Source organism: Camelus ferus, chromosome 11, assembly GCF_009834535.1.
Source record: "Camelus ferus isolate YT-003-E chromosome 11, BCGSAC_Cfer_1.0, whole genome shotgun sequence".
NCBI classification, from domain to species: Eukaryota; Metazoa; Chordata; class Mammalia; order Artiodactyla; family Camelidae; genus Camelus; species Camelus ferus.
Window position 1 is genome coordinate 54,446,606 of NC_045706.1, and position 24,666 is coordinate 54,471,271.

Here is a 24,666-nt window from a genome sequence, read left to right on the forward strand (position 1 = left end):
AGTGAGTCAGCCTAGCTTCTGTGCCTGGTTCTCATTTCCTTTTTCAACTCGAATTAGCTAGAGTCGCATCCTGTTGTTTGCAACAAAGAGTCATGACAGACACACTCTTCCCCTTGCCTGCGTGTGCAAGTCTCCTCTTTTCTACAGAGCTCCATCCTCTTTTCTCTACTTTTCCAAATCCTTCCAGGTCCAACTCAAAGGCCACTCACCTCCAGGACACACAACATAGTATCTTCAACAGTGAGCTGCATCTCTGCCATTGCCTGCAGTGTAACCTGAAGCGAAATGCATGCAGGCATTGCATCTGAAAAATGACAGTAACAATAACGACCCGCTCCTAGGCTGTGTGTAAGAACAAAACGATGTTATGCAGGAAAAGGCACCTATGGGGTCATTTGTCTGCCATGTGGCAAGAGTTCAATAGATGTTCATATGAAAATCCTAAAGTAGTTTGTACTTTGATAAAATAATTAAGAAATGGATGAATGAACGATAAAAGGCGTTCCCTGATTTCCAGGAAACTGTGACATTTGTCAGCTAGCGCCTACGTGCTGAGCCCACACTGTCCTCTGTAGCATCTCTCCCAGCGTCCACGCAGGCGAGCTTGTGCACAGCAGGTGTTCGGGGAAGTCCTGCTGGTGGAACACCAGCAGAGAACGGTAATTCCTCCCCACATCTATCTGACAAGGGAGAAGGAAAGAGGCAGGGATGTTTATAGGAGCTAAATGGAAACAGACCCCCAAAGGACTAGACTCCAGGAAGTCACAGTTGCCTGCCTGACAAGGGTGTTAATCCAGAAGAGACTCAGAACATGGGGACACGATTCTCCGGGGAAGTTTTAATCCACATATTTTACCAATCCTGAGGAACTAGATGGGTGGAATTGAATCCAGCCTATATAAAAACCAGTTCTGAGGATGTGTCCCTGCTCCTTGCAGTAAACACGAATTGTAATATAGCTGTCATTGTCTGAAGTGGGTATTCTCAGCTGAGATTGAGGCCCTGCAGAAGACAGCTCAGCTCTTTTGAGGGCACAGTCTGGAAGGAACACTTTGCTATAGGAAATGGTCTTGGTTGTGCAGCCTGCTGGAGTTGGGTTTGGCCGCTGTGGTTCCCATTCCGTTGATAGCCTTCCCTTTGCTGAGTAACCTCCACTCTTCCCCTCTCTGGGCTGCAGCAAATTCCCTTACCTGTAACATAACTGAGATGATTTCAAAATCCTTTCCAGCTACGCTATCCTAGAGGTCGAATCGTCAGCCTGATGTTTAGTTCCAGGTCGTAGTGTGTGAATGTGTGTGCACTTGTGTGCCGTGTGGATGCATGCCTGCATGTGTGTGTGTGTGTGTGTGTGTGTGTGTGCATGCTCGGGGTACATGTGTGCATGTTTTCAGTGTCCTTTCACTGGATTGTTAACGCCTCACGTCAGGTGCCGACAAATAAACACAGACCGCAGAGACTTCACTTCCAGTCTCCACTGCCTTCAAAACAGAGAAGGGTTCTGGGGATAGCATGACACCTCTAACGTGCATAAATATGCCTGGCAAGCTTTTCAGCCCCTAAGGTCTTTTTTTTCCCCTGGCAGGTATGCTAAACATGTCCACCTAATTGTGCAACAGAGATTGTATACAGCTTTGCTTAACAAAAATCTAGTTCTCATTTATCCAGGAAAGCCGAGGTGCCATCTGATAAACAAGGCTGAGACTGTTTTTCGGAATAATTATATTCTGATGGCTGCATGGACAGACCATGAGAAAATAAGATTATTTTTATAGAGCAAAAAGAAAAGCTGAGTTAATATTCACGAGTGTGACCACGAGAATTACAGGTGAGTCCCTCCGAGAAGGCAGCTGCTTTGATTCTAGGTAAACAACAGAATAATTGGAAAATCCATTGCTCTCCCCATCAGGGTGTATATTTAGGTTAGCTGCTCCTTTATCACTATTTGGAGCTTCATTAAATATGTATTTTTAAGAGGCTATCACAAAAGCCTTCCCAATATTCTCTGTTTCTCAATCATTCTCCCTTGAGTCCACGTTCCACTCACCCCCACAGTAACTGACCTAAAAAATAAACAAATAAAATGCTGTCATTCCCTTTCTCAAAAATCACCACTGACCTCTATCAGGTGGAAGTCTAAACCCCCCCCCCAGCATCCTTCAAGGCTGCTCAGATTCTCTGACTCGCTCCCCCTTTACCATCAGTCTCACCTGCATCTTTGCCCCCAGAGTGTGCTCTTCTCACCTGTAACCATGTGGAACCCCTCCCCAGGCCCCTGGGACCCCAGCTCTTTCTCTGACTCCCCCAAGCCTTTGTGCAGACTGTGTCCTGTCCTGGAATGGCTTTTCCCAGACCTTTATTCACCCAGGAAACTCCTACCCTCTTCAAGACCCAGCTCAAATGTTTATTCTTTAAGGAGCCCTTCCCAAAGGTCCTCATTCACTTGGTTAACAAATGTTTGTTGTGGGTCCTCGGGCCCAGGTGTTAACGATACAGAGATCAATAGTAAGGGCGACACAGGGAGACATGCTGACAGGTCATTTGGAAATCAGAAGATGTTACCAAGGCAGTGAAGCAGAAATCCCGGACATAGCCAACCCTGAATGCAGTGCCCAGCACACAGCAGGCATTCCTAAGTGTCGCTGGAATGAAGGGATGCTCCAGGGACGGATGACTCATGCACCTGGGACACGGGAAAGCTGGGAGGCCCTCCCGGGACCTAGTGAAAGCAGCTGCAGGCTGATCCCATCTGGTGCCACCAGGAATGTCATCCCAACCCGGGCAACCTGTCTGGCTGCTGGCTCTGCCAAGGCCCGAGGGAGGACAGAGCCAGGTCAGGAGCCAGGCAAGGAGGTGGAGGCGAGGAGAGCAAGGGCTCGTGGGGGCCAGGGAGGCAGGCTGGGTCTCACTCCAGGAGACAGGAGGGACTTGGGCAAAGTCTCAGGAGGGGCCATTGGGATGCTGGTCCACAGCATCCTGAGGAGATAACAAATGGAGTGGGGACTTGGAACCCCACCAGAGCACAGCCTCCTCCGCCTGGCTCCACACTGCTCACCTGCAGCTCCAGACGCTGCCTGGCATTCAGTGAGCTCTCGGTACAGACCTGCTGCTCAGCTGAATGAGTCCCTGAGTCCATGAGCAAATAAACACACTAACCAGGGGCCTCCATGCAAGAACTCCCAGCATGACAAAACATCAGCGCTTTTCTTTGGGGGCCTCCCTCAGTTTCCCTTTAAGAGAGAAGCCTCCCAGGTATTGTTTCTGAAGGCAGTGAGACAGGGGACAGCCGAGAAGGGGAGGAAACAAAGCTGGAGTCATTTTCTTTTTTCCTAGGCCTTTCAGGATGTTTTCTGGACCCCTAGGAGTGGCGTCCCAGCCTGGCATCCCAGGAGGCACTTGGTAAAGGAGGGTTGAATGCCCTCTATGGGACCTTCAGCTCTGCAGGTGTTTTAAGAGCTATTACCTCTCCCTGCACCCCACCCCCAGCCCCAGGTCACACTGCATCTGCCTTCCTGGGCCCCGACTGGCAAGCTTCTGGCTGAGGTGGGTGCCTCAGTTATGAAATGCTTCTCCTCATAGGAAAATACCATTTCCAGAGAGACAGAAACTGGTAAAATATAGTCATGACCCAAGGCCCTGCTTGATTAGATTCTAGCTCCAAGATATCTCATTCCTCTTCCCCATCCAAGTAGCTTAGGAAAGTCCTACGGCACAGAGTGCCCAGAAGCCAGGGAAGGGGTGGATCCTGGGCCCCAGTGAGGGAGGAATGAAGACCACCCAGACCCCAGACCCTGCGAGAAACTCCTGCTGACACAGAGAGACCCATGCCAGCCACACGATCTGCACAAGGACGGAGGAGTGGTGGGTGGGGAGGTGGTGGGGTAAATTGAGGAGGACTGAGACACTGGCTGAGGAGTCCAGCTGATGTCAACAGGAACTAGGGAACCATGGAAGCCTCTAGAATGGAGGAAACGCCAACCCAACGTCAGCCAGAATGTAGGGGAGAGACCAGAGCAGAAGGACAGTGGGATGCCTGGTGACTATCAAGGGCGGAAGCCGCACTTGAGGTGGGAGAGCCAGGACCCTCCCCAGCTGAGTGTAAATAATTCCAGGAGGGCCGTCTACAGACGTGGACTCTATTGTGTGTTTGGAAAGAGATCAGGAGGCAGTCCTTTTAGGTCCTTGATTTATCTCAGGAAAAACTTGTCCACAAAGAGTAAGTGAGCAAGACACGGGTAGGGATAGAGGTGGGCACTGGCTTTGGATGCAGACAGTCTAGGGTTGGGGCATCTCTGGCGTGTGGTCATGACTCTAGGTAGGTGAGGACAGGGTTGGTCTGAAGCCCCAGAGTCCACAGTAACACACTGCCCATGGCGAGGGCTTTACAGAGTTGGTTGAATGAAGCATCTGCTCTGTCTCTGAGCCTTGGTCCCTTCTCCTGTAAGATCCCTAGCTCTGGGGTATTTGTAATGCACTTAGAATATGGTAGAAGCTCCACAAATGGTTTCATTGTTAATTATCCTTCACCGGTAAAGCAAGTGATCAGTAGGACTCAAACTGTGAGAGGGAATTAACGCCCGACTGACTGTCTGTAATTTTTATAGCACTTTTCTTTCCAAAACTTGTTCATGTCAATAACTTCTTGTGGGTCCTAATCACCTGGGATTAGTGCTGAGATTGTTCCCAGGAGAGGGTTTAGTCATTTGCCTGGAGTCATGTGGAAAATCAGTGATGGGCCAGACCAGGGGCCGGGTGCCCTGCCTCCCAGCCCAGGACCCAGCCCCCCTTTACCACATCTGCCCTGGTGAAGAGCTCAAAGACAGCAGAGTTACCTGGCACTAGAGGGGCTGTCTTCTCAGCAGGCCAGTCCTCCGTGGGGTGAGGGAACTGGAGGAGGGCTAGGCTGGAGATCTGTGAGCAGGTAGGACCCTGGAGGACCTCGTACACAGCTCAGAAGGATGCACCATCTTGGCCTTGGATCTAAGATGGCAAGGTGGCCCCTAGGGGTTCTGGGCAATGAAGCTGCACTCTGGGTAGTCTCTGGAGAGAGTCTGGATTTGGGGTGGGGGCAGGTAGCATCCCTCCAAGCTGTGACTGGTGTAAGACAGAGAGAAGAGGCACCGCTCAAACAGACAAGCTGGGGTTCAGAGCGAGGAGCCCAGCTCAGCCAGGACCTGGAGGGACAAGAAGGGAAACTGATGCAGGATTTCTATTGGGAAGCTTGAGTCAACACAGCTCACCCCAGCCCTGCAGATTCTGAGACAAAATCTACTTAACTAGTTCCAGGACTGTCTGTTGATGGGGCTGACCCTCCTGAGACCTCTTGTCTTGTCCAATTTGTCTAAACTCTCCATCTTCTGGAGCAGGTCTGTGCTTCAGAGAAGCCACAGTTCATACCCACAGGCTCTCCAGGCAGGGGTTGGGTGGGTTTGAAGGTCAAACAGCATTGGTCTCTTTTGATGTTGTACCATAATTCTGCCAGACGTTTCCACTGGAGGAAGCTTGGGGAAGGGACCACTCTCTACTATCTTTGCAACATTTTGTGAATCTAAAGTGATTCCAAAATGAAAAAATACAAAAATATGGAGTCATGACATTGGTCTTTAGTACCTGATGCCACTAACCTGATGATCCTTTGACAATCCACCCAGCATCCAAGCAAAGACCCTGACCCAGCTAGGATCTTTTCAAGAAGAAACCATGCCCAGACTCTGCTCCTCTTCCTTCCTGGCACCATAGCTCTGAGCCAGACTTGCGTTTCTGTTCACCTGGATTCTTGACCCCTTCCTGGGTTCCCTGTGTCCACTCTCTCCCTCTACTCTCCATCCCCTAAGTCACCACCAGAAGGCCATCTCTAAATCTCAGCTCTGCTTCTCACCCTCCAGGGGCCCCTGATCCTTTGGGGTTGAAGTTAAGCTCCTGAGCAGCTCTTCAAAACCCATCACAATGTGGCCTCAATCCAAGTACCTTTCCGGCTTCATCTCTTCACACAGGCCCCACCATCAGTGAACCCCAGACTCCAGGCACCAGCCACAACAGACCACCACACTGTCCTCAAAAACACCCCCAACTGTCCAGCCTCTTTGCCCAAGCTGTTCCATCTGCCTGGTAGACCCCTCCCTAATCAACTCATCTTATCCATCCTCCTCTCCTTCAAAACTTAACTCAAAATCCTTTACTACCTCAACCCATCCAGTGGAAGCACACTTTCCTCAGGGTTCCCATGACTCCTAAGAAAGGCTCAGACAGGCCCTTGGTCCTCCATCAGTGGTTGGATCCTCACCGGAGGGAGTGCCCTGGGCACAAGGCCCAGGCCTGGATCATCTTTGGTCTCTCTGGATGTCTTGCCCATTGAAGATGTTGGATGGATATTTCTGGAATGTACTTGTTGTTGAGGGAGCCTCATTCCTCAGCACAGAGAATCAACATTTGGGTCCCAGAAGAGCTGGGCAGTTGTTTTGAAAAGGAGTGGAAATCACTGACCTTCAAAGCAAATTTGAGCTGAGGGTGTGTCTGAAACAAAACACAAAAAGGAGGCGGGAGCAGGGAGGGGACAAGAAGACCTTCCAGCTTTGGTGGCGCACCCAGGAGAACATGTCCCAGAGCCAAGAGGAGGTGGAGCTGGGGAGAGGTGGGAGCACAGCCTCCTTCCCTCCTCCCTGTGGTCTCGCAGGACGCTGCTGGGCATTTCATCATGTTTTTCTCAGGTTGGGAGCAGGGGCTGGCTTCCTCTGAGCAGGTTCCCCTGCAAAGGCAGCCTCAGGTCCCTGGAGGAAGGCAGAATGTGAACAGGGCTCCATCAAGCCAGGCCAGCGAAATGGTGTGTGGCTGGCTGGCCGCATCGATCCGCCGAGGCTGGGAGGAGGGCTGGTGGGGCCCGGCCTGCTGTGCTCAGCGGGTATCTCATCTGCTCTCTCCTTGGCCGTGCAGCCTTGAGAGTCTGTTTGCAATTACAGCCTGTTTTGATTATTAGGTCAGAATATTCATCTCCATGGGCTTATGATAAAAGGCCAAAGCAAGACAGCATTTCTCATTTCAGACAGACTAAGTCTCCCTCTCTTTGTGTGTGTGTGTGTGTGTGTGTGTGTGTGTGTGTGTGTGGTTTTTGTCTTTTCCTTATTTAACCAATTTATTCAGTTCTTGACTCCAGGCGGGTGGTGGCTGCAACAGGCACCCCAGAGGCGGTGAGTGCGGTGGCCCTGTATGGCAGGAGTGGGAGGCCTTGGCGGCTCCCTTGGAGCCCCACCCAGCAAGGAGGCCAGAGCTGGACAGGCTTTCGACTCATCCAGAAGGCAGCTGGCTGCCGAAAGCGGAGGCTGGTGTTGGGAGAGTCCCAGAAGCCCAGGCCTAGAAGGGACTTTGAAAGTCAACTGTTCAACGCGTGCCTTGTTGCTTCTCCACATCCTTGCCAAGTAGTTAGGCAATTCCTGCTCCCATTCCCATGGGGAACTTACTACCTCCTTGGGCCTCCTGGTTCACATCACATCAGCTCTAGAAAGGGGAATGCCTCCTTTCTTAGAAGATTGTAAATCCTTGGTCTCTAAGTCTTCTTCAGGCCAAACATCCCTGTTTCTTCAACACACTGAGATTGCCATGGATTCAAGTCTCATTATCATCCTGAGTCAATGCAACGTCCCCCTGGATCTGAACAGCCAAAGCAAGAATGACTTCTACCTCCCTCTTTCCAAACGTCCTGCCTCGCTGCTCACGGAGCCTATGCAGTTTTTTGGCAGAAATGGTTCCAGGCTTTCTTCTAGACCTGAAGGGGGAAATACTCTCACAGGGCACAAGTGTGATCACTGCTGTTCCCACCCCCTGAAGCCCAGTCATCTGTCCCCCCAGGCCAGACACCTTAAGTTGAGTTCCTGAAGTCTTCACTCTGTGGCTCTGCAGAGCCTCAGGAATCTTCAGGACAAAGAAGAAAGAGGGCAGAAACGTGAAAGAGAAATCACCACGTTTCTGATCCCAGAATAGTCATCACGCTTTCCCTGTCTCAAAGATGTAGTGACCTGATTTCAAGAGGGCGAGAAAGACAGAGACAGAGAGATGGAGAGAGACAGAGAGATGTTATAGTCTCCTAAAGAGCCCATGAGAATTTACAAAGATCTTTCTCATCCTTGTCAGTGTCACAACAACTCTGAGAAATGGACACTTGCGTTATTTATGTGATGACCATTTTGCAAAACTGAGGTTCAGAAAGGCAGAGGTTACCAAGCTAATAGAGGTAGGCACTGGAAGAGGAGGCAGAGAGGTTCTTTAAGGCAAAGGCTCATTGGCAGTCTGATGGGCAGGCCCACAAAATGCTGGGTTTGTTTTAGATGGTGTGATAATATAAACAGCATCAATTATCTTCCAAACTGGGTCTTTAGGACTGTGAGGGGGCACTGTTCATGTCTATACAGAACACAGGCAAAAACCAGGACCGCCTCTGGCAAACCAGGGCCCACCTCTGGCAAGGAGGCCCTCTTGCCATAGAGGTGTCCAGTTCCAGGTCCCCCTGGCCAGCCTCTTCTGCCCTGACATCCCCACCTCAAAGAGCCCAGCACCACCCCTTATGCAGTGGCATCTCTGAGGATGCTGTAGATTTCCTCCACGCTAGCTGAGACCTTCCTTCTAGAATGCAGATTGTTCCACCCAATTACCACCCCCCCCAACTCGAATACCTCCTCCTGAATGACTCACAGGCCCTCAGATGCAGCCCTGTGTGGGTCCTGGTTCCATGCAGGCATCTGGTCTACCCCACAGCATGTACAAGGAATTACAATAAAGGCCAGCTCTCAGCACAGACACAGCCTTGAGCTCAACCTCTCTCCTTGACACAGACCGCCCAGCAATTCTGGCTGCTCTCCTCATCCCTACCAGACCCCTGGGGTTTGTTCTCCAACTGGAGATGGATGTCCATTACCCACTTTCTTCTCCCCTGTCAGCCTGATTCTCAGTTTCCCTGCCCGGACTTCTCTGAGGAGCCAAACCCCTACCCACCTCCTGTCTGACTCAAGTCTTGGTTCATCTTAAGCCAGTTCCCACCCCCATCCTGGACCTGATTCCATCATGTTCACCCCAGCTCACTGCCTGCCAAACACAAACCTGCCCAAGTGAACCCCCAACCTTTCTCCAGAACTTACCCTCCTCCTGCATGCCTGATGCCAGTAAAAGACATCAGCAGGTGTCCAGTCACCAAGGGGAGCGCCCTTGGTCCCCAGAACCATAGCTGTAACCATGTTACCGCGGTTTACACCCCTGTCCTAGTCCCCATGAGAATAATCGCATCACACTCATGTCCAGGGAGCACCACTTCTTTCTTGCCGTCTCCCCTTTCCCCACGCGTGGTGCCTAGCATGGGACTGGCCCATGGTCATCTCTCAGCCACCAGCCACCGTTTGCTAAAACAAAAGGCAGGATGAATCAGTGAATGTCACAAAGCCAACGGAGGCCCTATCAGGAAATTTGGCTTCATTCTATCGCAGTTGTTCTGAAAGATTGGATTGATTTAATAGGAATGCTTCCTAACGCGTGAACAATTATTATTGTTTTAAATTAGCAAGACTAAAATTCCACCATCTTTCTCCCTGAAGCTACTTCCAGCGATGCCAAGCTGTAAATTCGCAGCGCCCACGAGGAGCTAGACAAACAGGCATAGGAGCTGCAAGGAAACGTTGCAACTAAAAACATCTCCGATCCATATTTTGCCCTTAAGGAAAGGGGAGGGAGCTAAAAAGATGGGAGGATTTTTTTTTTTTTCTTTTCCTTTTGAAAGAGAATCTTATAACTCTTTCCTGTCCTTCTTTCTAGCTTCATGAGAGATGCCTGAGGTTGAGTGTGCTTGGCTGACTGAAGGAGGAAAACATGAAATAAATTTAACTAAGTGAGGCAGCTAGTGGTTTCATAGCAAAAGCCGACAGCATTATGTAGTCTCATACCCGCCTCCCCCGTCCCTCCTCTTCCTCCACGCCATCCACATGCTCCCTTCTCAGACTTTGATTCTAGCTGCCAAGACAGGGCTGAGAGTCCAGGTGACAAAAAACTGAGGCTCAGTCTAGCTCTGCCCCCACACACTGTGTGAGCCTGTCCCCTCTCAGGGCCAGGCTTCCCCTATCTGTCCATGAGTCCTGACTGCGAGGTTCTCAGCTGATAGTGGGTTGGTTGCTTTTTCTCCCTCTCTTGAGACTAAGTCATCTAGAACCTTCTCTCAACCCTTACACTCAGGACTCCTTGGGAAAAACAGAGCAAGGCGTGCATAGTGGTCCCCAAGCCAGGCTGGTGTCATGATCCCCTGGGGGGGCTCATTTACATATGCATTCCAGGACCCCAGGGCAGACTGAGCAAGTGGGACTGTGCAGGTGATTCTGATGCGGGCCCAATTTGGAGCCCCGAATCCCACTGGAATGAAGTTTTGATGCAGTTAGACCATCAGGGCAGCCAGTCCCATCCCCACAGAGCACCCCCATAAGTACAATTGCTTATGGGTCCATCAGATTTTATTGACTCCCTCCCGCATTTCAGGACCCATACCACCTACCAGTGCAACAAGGGCGAAGAAGACGCAGCCCTGAGTGTGAGGGGCCAGAGGCGGACACGGAGCACGGTGTGGCCCCCTGAATGCAGTGTAACTAGAACCAGCGTGCAGGCAGGTCAAGGTGGGAGCACAGAGGCAGGATTTCCAGCTGAGGTGTCCGGCAGTGTGTTGTGGGGCAAGACACTAACCTCTGAAGCCTCACTCTCCTTGTGTGCAAGATGAGAATAAAAGGAGTGTGCCCCTCTCAGAGTGACTGGGGTGAAGCGCTGTGGTCAGATGGCTGTCAATGAGCCTGGCACAGTTTCTGGTGAACGGTGGTCCTGGGAACGTGGTCAGTGAATCTAGATGTGTTCCCCGACTCCCATCTGCACTATTTCCCAAGCGTGCATTGTGCGTACACACACACTCACACATGTGCACATACACACATCCCACCAGCCCCAGCTCCAGCTTCAACTTCACCAGGGTCACTTCTGATAAAGACCTTTCCTCTGCAAACATTCCCAGCCCACGGGTCTGTCTCTGTACTGGTCCCCCAACCCCGGCCCCCACCACACCCTTCCTCCCTGGCTGTCCTGTTGGAAACTCTTACTCGGTCGGCCTGGGGGCGTGGGCCACACGTGCGCACGGCTTAAAGAAGCAAACCAGTGTTGTTTGTGGTTTTATAATTGAGTTTCCTCGGGAACGAAGAAGTAGCAGCTGAAGGGTGAGAGAGGTGTGGGAGCTGGGGAAGGGAGGGGACTGCTGAGGGTTGAAGGAACTTGGGGACCAGCCAGTTCCGGGGTGTGGTCCAGACCTCCGTGGAAACCATGTGTGGGACACGGAGAGAGGTACAGGATTCCTCAACCAAGGAAGAATCTGCCAAGCCATCCTGCAGGTGGGAGAGAGGTGGGACCCTGCCAGCCCCGTGGCCTCCTCTCTTTCCTTTCTCCCTTGGGAAGGAGGCCAGGCTGCTCTGGGCCAGTCCATGGTGGCTGATTCCTGCTGTCCAGCCGCCTTGCTCAGCCCCGTCGGGCCCACCCTCTTCCATGGCCCAAAAGGCCATAAACAGCAGACTATGATGTATAAGATCATTTTCTTGAATACTGGGAAGCTCTGGGAAGTAATTACTGCACAGAGCACAGTGGGAACAACTTAATATGGATGGTTTGACGGGCAGCAGGAGACTGACCCCCAGACCTTCTTCCTCACCTAGGAGAGGGTCCTTCCATCCTCTCTTTCTTCTGAATCCCTGCAACCCCAATCCCTTCTTCCTCTCGAGCTTCCATGGGGAAGGGAGTCCCTACTACAGAGAAGACAGGAGGAGGGAGAGGATGGGAGGGAGAGAGTATTTGGGAGCCCATTATCTGTCTCTTATTTCACCCAATCTTTTCCCAGAAACCTGGGAAGTGTGTATGATCTCTACTTTACAGGTGAGGCGTGGGAGGCTGGGAGAGGTAAAAGGAATTGCCCAAATTTCAGATTTAAGAAGTGGTGGACTTGGCTTTTTTCCCACCCACTTAGCCACCCACTCATTCAGCAGTATTTATTGTCCTCCTCAGAGCAAGGGCTCTCCTGGATGAGCAGCCCTGAGTCACTTCACAGCCAGGTGGGGGGTGTCTGGGAGTGGGGGAGCCTCCGAAGTTGCCAGCGGGAGCCTGGGCCCCGCGTTGTCCCCTCTCCAGCTGGCTCCAGCTGGCCGAGACGTCTCGGGGAGCCCCGAGCCATGGGCACGGTAAGCTCGGGGAGTTTAACAAATGTTTATAAAACCTTTTCATACACTGTTAATGATCCTTATTAGGACCTGAGAAAGCAGTCAGTCAAGCCACGTCCCGGCTTTAAGGAGCGTTTTATTATTACACACAACTCCGCAAATTAATAAGAGAGGCCATGGCCCATTTGTCATCAGGGCCAATGCCCCAGGGATGCGGGTGGAGAGGGCTTTGTCCTAGAGCTGCCGGGGCTGATTCCCAGCTCCACCTGCCCTCCCTGCTGCCCCCAGACGCCCACCATGCTTGAGCTACAGGCCCACCAGCTGCCACCCCAGAAACGGCCCACCTTCAGGCTTCCGCAGCCCCAGGTCCCTGTGCCCCGGGCCTGAGCCAGACAGTCCCTGGCTGACTCTTCCCTGAGGCACTGGGTGAGGTGCCTCCACACCCTGGGGGGACAGAAATATGAGAAACACGGATGCCTGAGCCCCAGCCCCAAATCTGGATTCTCCACCAGGTGCCCAGCTGGTCTGCAGACCAACATTTGGGAACCACCAGGGCCCGAGACGTGAACTCAGATGCCTGTGTGCGAATCCTGGCTCTATCCCCAACTGTGTGACCTTAGAGAGATCGCTTCAATTTTGCTCGGTGTCCCCATGGGTAAAATGGGGGTGTCACCTCTACCGCCAAATGGTTTTTATAAATATGACATCATTCTGTGGGACCAAAGTGTGTTTTGTCACGATGCTGCCAAGCCTGCCTCTGCCGTTTGAATCATGGAATCGTAGCATTTAGAGTAAGAAACCAGCAAGGTCAGGGTGAGAAACAGCTGATGGAACTAGACAGAGGCGATGGCTGCACGTTGGATGTATGAAATACCTACGAGTCAGCTAATTCTATGTTATGTGACTTTTCCCTCAATAAAAAAAAAAAAATCGAGTTCCTTTCAATCTTAAATGTGACATGCTCACCAGCCTCTGAGCCTCTACCCTGGCGGTTCCCTCTGCTCTGTTAGCTCCTATTCACATTTCAGTCTTCATCCTAGAAGTCATTTCCTCCAGGGCTCCTCCACGGGCCTGTCAAGGAGATGCCCCCTAACGCTATGCCTTCCCCACCCAGGCAGGGACATCATCACAGACTGCTCAGTGTCCAGCTGCTGGTACCTCACTAAGACATGAGGCAGGGTGTGGTTCCCAGCCACCGCTGCCCCTCATATGGCACAGAGTAGGCACTCAGTATAATTGTCTCTCCGTATCCACAGGGATGGGCTCCAGGGCCTCACAGATACCAAAAGCCGTGGATGCTCAAGTCCCTTATCTAAAGTGGTGCAATATTTGCCTGTAACCTACACACATCCTCTCGTATGCTGTAAATCATCTCTAGATTACTTATAATACCCAATACAATGGAAGTGCTCTGTAAACCTTTGTAAATACAGTGTAAGTGCTACATAAATTGTTGCTGGATTACAGCAAATCAAGTTTTGCTTTTTGGAACTTTCTGGAATTTTTTTCCCAAATATTTTCAACCCGTGGATGTAGAATCCGTGGATGTGGAACCCGCAGATGCGAAGGCCTAACTATGTTTACTTGTTGAGTGGAAGATCTGACTCTAACCCAGCCCTGGTTTTACAGACAAAGCTGGTGAAGCCCAGCAGAGGACCAGGCCCTGCCGGGGGTCACTCAGTTGCTTAGCTGGTGGGAGAAGTGGAGGCCAGGCTTCCCCATCCCTGAAAGGGGCCCTGTGTCTTCCCCTTCCCTGACAGCAGCTCCCTGTGGGCGGGAAGCACAGCCCAGACGCGTGAGCCTGTCCTTCCCAGCCATTAGCTAATCTGGCCACGACCCATGTGCCAGGGCCTTCTGTCTGCCCTTCCTGTTTCCCCGGGACACAGCTGTTTACGTTGTCAAGGGCTTATCGCAAACAGTCAGGCAGAGACCCGTGTCCTAGGGAACCTTGTCCCCAGAACCTCCTTCCAACACAAGGTCTTAGCCATGGGCACCTTTGGCTTCTGTGTGTTCCTGCTGGAAACTGCTCACACACAGGGCCTCAGTTTCCCCACCTCTGACACGATAGATGACAACCACTTACTGATTTAACATCACCTGGAGTGAAGTGGCCCAGGGTTGAGCTTCACAATCTGACTGCCTGGGTCTGAGTCCCAGTTCTGCTCCTCACCGTGGCACCCTGAGGGGTGAGGGAGAGGTGGGAGCTGGGGAAGGGAGGGGACTGCTGAGGGCTGAAGGATCTTGAGGATCAAGATCCTTTCACCAAGGCGTGCCTTGCTGGCCCTCTGTAAAATGACTAGGATTCGGGTACTTACTTTCCAAGTGCGTAATACGTGCAAGTACTTAGAACCACGCCCACAGCAAGCGCTTAGGGGTGCAAGCTATGATTTTTCTAAGCCCTTTCCCTGCCCGCCGTAAGCTTAGATCTGGTTGTTGCCCTTCCTTGACAATGTGGAGGGTTAGTAACCCGACATGGTGCTCCCCACTGGGGGCCCGTCAGCCCCTGGCCGGCACTGGTCACCAGGACAGCCAGAACACACGAGCATGTGCAGGGCAGGCCTGGTGTGAGCTCTGACTCTGGTACCTTTTAGCCACTTTGATCCTGGATGCATCGTGAAAATGAAAAAGGGAGTTTACAGAGGAAGATCCAGAGACCCAGAGAAGGCTGAAGCTGCCCTCCTTCACCCAGCTATGTGGAGGCCTACAGGAAGAGAATCCCCGCCCGGGGCAGGGCATGGGATCTTGGCTCTGCCTGGGTGGTCAGACCTCTCACTGCCCTTGCTGGGCCTCTGTTTCCCCAGCTCTAAAATGGGCACATTAATCCCTTCCCTGCTCAACCCTCAGAAGGTACATGGTGAATGTGGGGGGGGAGGCTGTGAGCAGCATCTACTGGTAGGTGGCTGGGACAGGGCACCTACCAGTTACCAGATACCATCCCCACTCTAAGGACAGATGCCCAGAGAGCTGCATCTCCAGCTGCGGCCTCTCTCTAGGACCCCAACATGAGTCACCTGATCGGCAGCTCCACTTAGCTATCTCAGAGGCATTTCAAAATCCAATGGGGCTAAAGTAAAACTCTTTATTCCTGCCCCAACCTCCAAATCTGCTCCTCTTCCAGTGACCGTGACATCCACTATCCACCCAAGGCTCAAGGTCACAAACTCGCCCTTTCCGTCTCCTCCTCCAGCCATCCTATGAACTTGGCCTGGAAAACACACTCCAAAGCCACCTCCCTCCATCACTGCTGCCAGCCAACAGGGCCAGCTACAGCCATCTCAACCTGGACTGCACAGGAGCCTCCTGACTTCCCTCCGACTCCAGGACTCAGGCCCTTTTACCTTTAATGCATTTTAAACTTAACTGATCTCATCACTTCTCTGTTTAAAACCCTCTTAAGTCTCCTCATCTGGTTGGAATAAAGTACAGGGCCCTTACCTGCTCTGCAGGCAAACTGACGACTGCCTCCCACCCACCAGGTTCTCTCCCTCTGGGTGCTCTCCCGGGTCTTCCTGTGGCTGTCTCCTTCTTCTCATTCACATTTCAAGTTAAGGTGTCCCCTCCTCAGAGAGGAGTCCCCAGCACCCCCGTAAGGACCTGATCTGCAACTCAAGATCCCATTGGACTTTTTAAGGACTCTGCATGGAGAATGCCCACCGTCTGACACTTTCCCTAATTGTTTGCTTTGTTCTCTGTCTCACTCCCCGCAAGACCGAGGGCAAGAAGCATGCCTATGGCTCACTGCTGTGTCCTAGCATGGGCAAAGAGCCCGGCACGTAGTAGGTGTTCAGTAAATCTTTGCTGAATGAACGAATGAAGGGATGAATGGGTAAATGAAATAAAGCTTCAAAAGTTCCGTGGGAAGGGAACCCAAGGCCTCAAGTGAAGAAAAGATTCTAACGGAGGCATCTCCCAGGCCAGGAAACAGGAACCAGTGACGTTAGACAGCCGCGTCTCAGCTGTGCTGTTTCTTCTGCTATGAGTGTTCTGCTTCCTCTTGACCTGACTGTGAAACTTCTACTTGTCTTTCAATGCTTAACTCCTGTCACCCCGTGGCAAGCCAAGCCCTTCCTGAGACTCTCAGAATGAGAGGAGAAACTCTCATTCTTCCTTTGCCTTTCTGTAGACGCCCCCTCTTCTTGCCTGGCCCTTGATCTGGACTGTCTTTGATCCCTGGAGTCAGGGCCGAGTCTGGGCCACAGCTGGGTGCCCACCACAGAGCACAGTGCTTGGCATAGCAGTGGCACTCAGAAGTTTGCCCATTATCCACACCATCAACTGACTAGACTATGCCAAGTGCTGGGGAAGTGGGGCTGTGCAGATGGGCTCTCTGCCCCCCAGGAGTGTGCTTACAACCCAAATGCGGAGACAAAGATGATCGTATGGCAAGCTAATTGCTTTAATGGAGAGGCACGTAAAAAGTGCAACAGGATCATAAGAATAAGCAGAAATAAATCAAGTTATAAAATGACACATGGGGGGAGGCTATAGCTCAGTGGTAGAGCACGTGCTTACCATGCATGAGGTCCAGGGTTCAATCCCCAGTGCCTCCATTTAGAAACAAATAAATAAATCTAATTACCTCCTCCCCAAAATTTAAAAATAAATTTTAAAAGCTTTTTAAAAATAACACATACAGAGGAATATCATTTGAGTAGAACTTTAAAACCTGAAAAACCAACCTACCTATTGTCTGTGAACACATAAATGCATAGCAAAAAAAAATTAAAATATGCATGAGAATGAGAAATACTATCTTCGGGAAGATGAGAAGAAAGACAGAATTGTGGAGATTCACATATGATTCTTCAATCATTTCTAACAGTGTTTTCATTCTTAATAAGAAAATCTAAAGTACATATGGCATAATATTAAGATAAGATAGAGCTGGGTGGGTAGTCCTTGGTTGTTTGTTAGAATATGCTAGCAGAGTCTAAGGGCTTGAAAAAGTCCAAGATCATTTTATAGTGAATGCAGTGTGATCAAAGAAAAAGCATCCAACCTGTTGAATGATTCCCTCATGGGTCAGTGGAGAGGTAGATGGAAGGACAAATGGGTAATAGGTGAATGGAAGGATGGTGGAGGATGGATGGGTAGGTGGCTGGAAGGATAGATGGATGGATGGGTGGTGCGTGGTTGGACAGGTAAATGGATGGGCAGATTGACCAGTAAATGGTCAAACGAATGGATGGCTGAAACAGTGCTAGAGATCCCCAAAGTTTACCCTATTCACTCCACATTCATCCCACATTCATCCCACTTGGCCACACGTCAAGCCCCATGCTAGTCTCCAACCATGTGCATATAAGTCTGACAAGTCACTTCTGCACAAGAGCACAAGGCTGGGGCCAAGATTCAGGCCTGATGGGGAGACAACATGCAGTGCTGTAGACAGTGCGGTCACAGATGTGTATCCGCTGTGCTGAAGGGTCAAAGTGAAAGGAGGGACAAACTCCCGTAGGAGCTTCTCCACAGGAGAAGCAGAATTTCTGATGGGTCCTGGCAGGATGGATTGTTCTAGAGAAGAAAGGGGACCTGGTGTCCCAGGCAGAGGGATGCCTGAACCAGGTGGGTACGAGTGGGGTCATGAACATTCTGGAAGGGCTATTAGCAAAAGAAACATGATGGAGGAGGGCTGTGGGACAATCACACAGGGAGGTGGGACTTAACCCATAAGCCAGAGATGCCCAAATCAGACCAACTGGCAGAGTCTTCTGACTGGACTCAGAAAAAAGTTAAGCCAAGGAATCTGTATGGATCAAAACCTGCCCTCACCGTCAACCAGGTGCCCTCACTCCATCTTACTCTGGTTCATGGAAGATACCAGCATTAACTGGCTCAGCTACAACCTGGTCCTTCAGGGCAGGACTAGGTGGAGATGGCAGGAACCCCTGCTCGGTCTCTACACGTGTCCCTTTCACACTGGGTTTCATGGCCTAAGTACCTGGGCAGGAGAGGGAGGTGGGGAGCCCATGTGCATGTCTGCACTTTGACCCTGATGCAGCACATTTTTATCTCACCAAACAGTTCTCCAACAAGAATCTGTAGTGCTCGGCACAGTCTCCCAGCTAACTAGGAGAGCATTTTTCTAATTACATTTCCCTTGAAATACACCCAGGTTTGAGTTAACACCTCTTCAGTCTGCCAAAGCCTAAGTCATTTTAAAATTAGTTCTGGAGGTTTTGAAAAAAAAAAAAAAAAAAAAAAAAAAAAACCACCAGGATGCAGCGTTTCTTTCCTACCAAGTTGCATGCTGAAAACTCTCCCCAGGCGCCAAGAGCGATTTTCCTTGGAGACTCTGAGGAGAGAGCCCAGGGACGGGCCCACATCCTGGCCCACCAGGCTCTCCTCTCACTCAGATCTGCTGAACAGCCCTCGCAAAGCTGCCGGATCGATAGAATCATAAATGCATTTTGCCCTAAGCAGTCTCACTGATACTTTTTAAAAACCATACGGATGGGAGGAAAATGCGATCCATATGGTTTTGAATCATTAACACTTAAATCGTCAAAATAGAGATTTTTTTTTCCTAGAGAAATTTCATAGCCAAGGCGCCTTTAGCAGCTCTTTAATAAACTGTTTCGAATTCTGTTGTTCCCCCTAAAACACACAAGCACAAGCCCACATATGCTGCACATGTATGCACACCCCACTGACTCTGAGAGGGCATCACTGGGAAGTCAACCAGTTACACACCATTGATTCCCAAGATGGGGCGGGTTCATGGCCACTGAGGTACATTTTGAGCACTGGTGATCAACAAAATCTACTTGGTTTAGTTATTCAGAGTGAAGAGTTCCATACAGCTTTGGAGCTCCTCTGGACAAGCTCCTTCATGGGACAGATGAGAAAACTGAGGTCTAAAAAGGCCCAGACTCTTCAAGATTGAGTAGAAGTCACAGAGGAGAATTTTCAAGTGAGGAAACGGCACCAGCGAGAGCACCTGCCGCTGTCGTCCCATGAGACCAGGTGGTAGGGCACGAGGTAGGGATACGGGCGGGAGAGAGAGGCCAGAGCACTGATCATCACACACACTGCCCACAGTCTAAGCACATCAGTCTCCTGCTCTGTAAGTCAAGGCTGTGAAAGAAGGGACCATCTTCTCCATAAAACGCAGGTCAGAGCCTCACTCTTGAAGCCATAGAATGGATGGTTTAGAAAGAGATGGTAATCAGGTTAAATCTCTTGGGAGAAATGGTCATGTTATGGGCTTGACGGTAGAAAGGAGGGAGCAAACCTGAAAGATGGTTTGGAGAGAAATGTGATAGGATTTGGGACATACGAGTCTAGCCTGTGATGGAGAAGGTTAGAACCCTATCAGGGTCCCATGGCTGCTATCACAGGTTGCCACAAACCTACCGACTTAAACCACATATATTTATTCTCTCACAGTTTTGTAGGCCAGAAGTTCAAAATGCATCTCACAGGGCTAAAATCAAGGTGTCCACAGGGCTCTTCCTCCTGGGGACTCCAGAGGAAAGACCCTTCCTCGCCTCTTCCAGTGACTGCCAGCAATCCTTGGCCTGTGGCCACATCACTCCAACCTCTTGCTTCCATTATCACATCTACTACTCACTCTAACCCTCCTCTTTCCCTCTTACAAGGTCTGGTATGATTATGCCAGGCTCTCCCAGATAATCCAAGATAATCTCCCCATCTCAAAATCTTAAACTTAACCACATCTGCAAAGGGATTAGGATGTCAGTATCTTGGGGCGGGGGAGAGGCGTCACTCAGCCTACCACAAGGATGAAACCTAGATCACAGACACTGGCGACGAAGTGACACTTTCAACCAAGAATGGAGGAGGTTGGTGGAGAAGATGTTGAGCTTGATGTAGGAGATAATGATTCTAATTAGAAACTTGGGAGACGGCCAGCCAGGGGATCCAATAGACCATGGTCCATGCAGATTCAGAGCAAAGAATGGAGGAGTGATCCCAGAGTGCGACTTTCAAGTCTTCAACAATGTAGACAGAGCTATATCCATAGGAATAAACGAAGCTTTCCTTATTTCACACTCATCTCCTAGGCAAAAAGCGTCAAGACTAGAAAGCAGAGGAAGAACCAGTACTGGACATCAGACAGAGGAGGAGGCATTTCTGGAGACTGAGGAGGGATCCTAGAGTTGTTCTGAGAAAGAGGGGTGGGAGAGATGACCAAGCGGTGGTGGGGTGGGGGTCACAGTGTCAGATATAAGACAGAGACTAGGTAGAGTAGGACTAAGGTTTGACCACTCATTGGTGACCTCAAAGACACTGGAGCAGAGTGGAAACCAGTGGCCAGATTTCCAGAGTTCTGAAGCAAGGCTGGCCACATGTTTTTTTTGAGGAGTGAAACAGTGGGAGACTGAGATGGCAGCCTCCGAAACTGAGTCAATTTGTTCGCATTGAGCAGGACCCCCAGCCTGGGGAGGGGTTGGTGTTGCAGAAGAAGGATGTGAATTCCTGGAGCCAGTCTCGAAGGGATGGGACAGCACAGGAGAAGGGAGAGCCAGGATACGGGTTCCCCCTCCTTTGCCAGCGGGAGAGGCTGGGCACCCATGATGAACAGATCGAAGATGGAAAGAAAAGAAATCCATCCCAGTTTTGCGCAGAAACGGGAGACAAGGTCATGAGATGAGAATGGGACAGGGAGAGGCAAGAGGTATTTGAAGGGCAGTGGCAGCGAAGAAAATCCCCATAGTGACTCCAGGCGGAACCCAGGCCCTCTCAGGCCCCCGGTCTATCAGCAGAGGTCCCAGTCTTCGTCCCTTCAGTACAAGACGTGAGGCTGGGAAAACAGAGCTTCTGCAGGCCAGCTCGGAGGCCTGGTCTCCTCTGCTTCCCCTTCTTTGTTCTTGTCCGGTGATGGTGACCTCAGGGTGTAGGCCAGCAGCTGATTCGACATGAGAGGAGGTGTGGGCAGGAGCTGAGAGCAGCCACACTTGAGCTGAACGAGTCCTCCCTCTCCCACCCCTAGGAACCTCAGCCTCAGCCTCCCTCCCCCATTCCCCAACCAGATTTTGGTGCTCTGCACGACCTTAGCCAGCTCACTCCCTGTCTCTAGGCCTCCCAGAGAAATGAGAGACTTGGAGGCAGTGACCGCCAAGGGCCTTTCAGCCCTCTCGGCCTCTGAAGCACAGCCTTGGATGTGGAAGGGCTGTCTGAACCGCCACAAGGGCCTCCACCTCTTTGGAGACGGTCCCAGGCCTCTGTCATTGCGTAAACATGATGCAGGCCTGTTTGGTGCTGCATAGCTGTGGTTTTCTGTTTTCCCCTGCAGTAGCTACAAGGCCAGGGCTGCAGCTGAGACAGCCCAGCAGGGAGGGAGAGGGCGGGGAGGAGAGCAGGAGAGAGAGTGCTTCTCTGTGCAACCTCCTTTGCTTGGCTAGAAAGTTTGCTAAAAGGAAAAAACATGCATGCATTAGCCCCTTCCTCCACCGCCCAGCACCAATTCCAAAGAAAACGGGTTCTTCCTAACGTCTTTTGTAACAGAAAGCACATTTTCCAGGGCACCCTCCATCTGCTTTGAAGCAGACACCATCACACAGCCTTCGTGAACATGGCCTTGGGCAGGTCTTACAGCAAAACAGCAAGCCCCATGGGATCAGAGGGGGAAGCCCTTGGCAAAAGCAACCACAGACCCTGCCGGACCAGCCTATTATCTGTGTGCACTTCAGCATATTACAGACCCTCCCCATGGCCGGGCACGCAGTAGGTCCAGATAATCCGTGTTTCTTAAGCCAAGCAGAATTGAATCAGGAAAGAATACAAGACCATCCTTGAAGAGAAGAAATGGCCCTGGAGGAGGCGGTGGGCGTGATCAGTGCCCCCCTTGGAACCGTTGCTGGGCCCATATCTCCATCCCCCAGCTGCCGAGGGGGTGGGTTGCCAACAGCACACATTGTACCCTTCACAGAACTGCCCTTGGGTGATGGGAGCTGTCTCATCAGAAGATATCAGGGAATCGGTCCATCCTTCTAAACGGCAACCCTCTACCCATGACTTACAGGTGGCAGAGTTTAAATCTCAGCCCCTTTGCCTCCAGTTGGGACAAATCTTTGGTATAATTCACTGAACTCCAGAGCTCCCCATGGGATCAGACTAAGGGACTGTCACATCTCTGCTTGGCAGGAAGCCTCCTCTGCTTCCCTCACTGCTTTACAGGTTTCTCCTGAGAACACCCCTCAACACAGGACTCCTGCAGGAATCCAGGTTTTACCCTCTGTTTCTAGTGAACCTGGCCTAAGATGACGGGGAGAGTTTTCTAGACAAGACCCTGCTCAGGAGCAGTCTTTCCTATCTAAAGCCAAAAGAGTTGTCCAGCTGCTCACCCAGCAGCAGGAGAGAGCAGAGGGCACTCGACAGCTGGCATCTGGCGGGGTCAGAGCTTCCTGGCGCAGCTTGGCACACCCAGAAGGGTCGACCAGCCCAGGCCACAGCAGCCCCGACAGGACTGGAGCACAGTTCAGCCGGTAGAGGTTACCCGAAGCTGCAGGACTCACTGGGGCTCAAGCACTGCTGACCAGTTCAGCCTAGTCGACTGGGGACCAGCACAGACACAAGACGGAGCACTAGCACTATTTGTACCAAACTGCGCAAATATTTACAACAGAGGCAAGAGCAATTATAACAGTGATTATAATATGTATCATGCAACAAGTGCTGTTCTGGGCCAAGCCACTGCCAGCCCAAAGTCTGTTATTTACTCCTCCCACCATTCTAGGCGAGGATTACAATCTCCACTTTAGATAAAATGGTGGCCACGCCCACTTGCATAGCACATCTGTGCTTGCATGTAGCCAGAAAAATACATACGTACACACGGCACACAGCCCACGTGTCACTGTTCTGATTAGCTGTTGAAGAACAAATGCAGTACTATGCATGGAACAGTTTATTAAGGATGCTGCCCTTAAGACAGCAGCAAGAACTCCCTGTCGCCCTTGCAGCTGTAGTTCAAAGGCCCTTGTCATCCCCTGCGCTCCAGTAGCCACTGACCTCCAAGACCAGAGCCAGCAGAGCCAGCCCCCAGTACGCAGCCACCTCCTGCCCTGGTCCTTCAGATCTCTGAAGCTGTAGCCTCTCCCCACTCCCAGGAAGGGGCTGAGCCAGGTTCTAGAGTCCAGTCTGGGGACAGCTGTGCCAGAAATCAGGACAACTTGTTCCATCCATGCACAGAGAAACAGATTGCCCTGAGGCTGTGACTTCTGACCTTTGTGAGGTTAGCATCAGGGATGCTGGGCTGCCGGGACCCAGATGTCCTGGAGAGAACCAGACACCTTTAGATACTCCCAGCGTTGCCCACACCCTGCAAGTCCAGGCTGAGAGCTCAGCCCTATAACAGCTACCCCTCCCTCTGGGGTTCCTTGGGAGATGGGGCTGGTCTCCATGAAGCTTCTGGGACACCTGGCCTAACCCAAGGCTCCAGTGCTCACAGCTCTGAACTAGGGTCCACAGACCAGGGTTCGTATGGTCCTGGTCTCTGTGGGAAGTAAGCCCCAAGTCCCTGCCCCTCCACCACAGCTCTGGGAGCGCCAACACTACTCACCAAGGACAAAGCCTCAGTCTCCACTTCTGTAAAATGGGAATAAGAACGTGTGTATATGGGTCAGCATCGTAGGTTAAGCTGTATAAAAAATCCCCACGCCTCGATGACTTCACTGGATAGCTTTATTCCCACTCACATAAAGGTCTGCATCGGGCAAGCAGCCCTCCTTCATCTGGTGGCTCTGGCCTCCAGGGCCACTGCAGAAGAGGGGAGAGCGGGATGGCGGAGGTGTGTATTACTTCAGCCAAAGGGGCACATCTAGGTTTTCTCGGTCTGAAACTTACACAGCTTAGGAGCGCTCTCTAAGAAAAGTTTTACAAAATTATACATATAACATATGTATGTATTTTTAACCTATATTTTACATATACATTTTTACGGCTGCTCCAACACCATTGTACACAGAAACTACAAAAACAACATACCCATGGGCCCCAGAGAGAGGGGCCGGGTCAAGTGAGGGCCCTGGAGCCCACACTCCGTTAACCTTAAAGTAAATCGGCATCCGCCGGGCGGGAAAGCGACTCACAATCCACTGGCCGGAACCAGGACACGGGCCCAGTCTCATCCTAGGAGGCTGGGAGGTGGAAGGGAGCACCTGTCTCTTTGTGAACACGCACCTTCTCCAGCAGCATGCTGAGCTCACGGCAGCTGGGTGATGGAGGCCCGCGGAGTGCAGGCTTGCAGGCAGAAGCCAGATGCAAGTGCAGGGATCCAGGAGAGCAGGAGGGAGGGCGGGGCAGGGGAGCTCCGCCCAGCCAGAGTCAGGAGGGTGGGGCTCTGGTCCCAGAGCTGTGCCTTCTCAACAGTGAGAACCCAGTGACTTATTCAACCCTTCTTGCGCCTCTCTGGCTCCATTGCCTAGGTGTGTAAACTGATCCTGACTGCCCAACGTGACTGTGAAGAGAAAACAAGAGCTAGAGCCTAAAAAGG

The 24,666-nt window shown here is 51.3% G+C and overlaps 1 long non-coding RNA gene and 1 other non-coding gene across 3 annotated transcripts in view; one reads left to right on the top strand and one right to left on the bottom strand.

Annotated features, from left to right (window-relative positions):
- The window catches only part of LOC116667206, a 106,955-nt gene extending 99,143 nt beyond the window's left edge, over positions 1 to 7,812 (bottom strand). For both annotated transcript variants that reach the window (XR_004324020.1, XR_004324019.1), the window contains exons 1-3: positions 6,281 to 7,812; positions 5,275 to 5,545; positions 4,830 to 5,171 (exon numbers count right to left, since the gene is read on the bottom strand). This is a non-coding gene — a long non-coding RNA (uncharacterized LOC116667206). The remainder of the gene's footprint in view (positions 1 to 4,829; positions 5,172 to 5,274; positions 5,546 to 6,280) is intronic.
- An 8,871-nt stretch (positions 7,813 to 16,683) lies between these two features.
- TRNAG-ACC lies at positions 16,684 to 16,756 on the top strand. The gene has a single exon. It is a non-coding gene; the product is annotated as a tRNA-Gly (tRNA).
- The last annotated feature ends 7,910 nt before the right edge of the window (positions 16,757 to 24,666 follow it).